This window comes from Gekko japonicus, unplaced genomic scaffold, assembly GCF_001447785.1.
Source record: "Gekko japonicus isolate JY-2015 unplaced genomic scaffold, Gekko_japonicus_V1.1 scaffold1901, whole genome shotgun sequence".
NCBI classification, from domain to species: domain Eukaryota; kingdom Metazoa; phylum Chordata; class Lepidosauria; order Squamata; family Gekkonidae; genus Gekko; species Gekko japonicus.
The window spans coordinates 192407-192774 of record NW_015177070.1 but is presented as its reverse complement, the minus strand read 5'-3'; the positions used below and the strand labels follow the sequence as shown (position 1 = coordinate 192774).

Here is a 368-nt window from a genome sequence, read left to right as displayed (position 1 = left end):
GGGACCTCCGCCTCCTCCTCGCCCCAGCGAAGGAAGGCCGCGTCGAGGACCGCGACGGCGACCCCGGCCCGGAAGCGCCGCGACTGACCCTCTCTCTCTCTCTCTCTCTCTCTCTCTCTCTCCCCCTCTGGTCCCTGGGGCCCTCCGCCTTCCGCCCCTCCCGGCGTCCCGCTCAGGTCTGTCCGCCCCTCCCTCTGGGCAGCCAAGATGGTGGCGGCGGCGGCGGCGGCGGCGTAGGCTGAGAGCCGGCCCGGGCGGCGGAGGGATACGCTCAGTGGCACAGCCCCTTCCGGTCCGGGCCTGGCGTCGCCTGCCGGGCGCCCGGCAAGGCTGGCGGGGGGGGGGGGGGGGGGGGGGGCCCCCCCCCG

At 77.7% G+C, this 368-nt stretch overlaps 1 protein-coding gene across 1 annotated transcript in view; it reads right to left on the bottom strand.

The window, feature by feature from the left end:
* Positions 1-312, bottom strand: part of IST1 (increased sodium tolerance 1 homolog (yeast)) — a 5109-nt gene extending 4797 nt beyond the window's left edge. The window contains exon 1 of the mRNA XM_015428217.1: positions 89-312. The gene's annotated coding sequence lies outside the window, so the exon portion shown is untranslated. The remainder of the gene's footprint in view (positions 1-88) is intronic.
* Between the last annotated feature and the right edge of the window lie 56 nt (positions 313-368).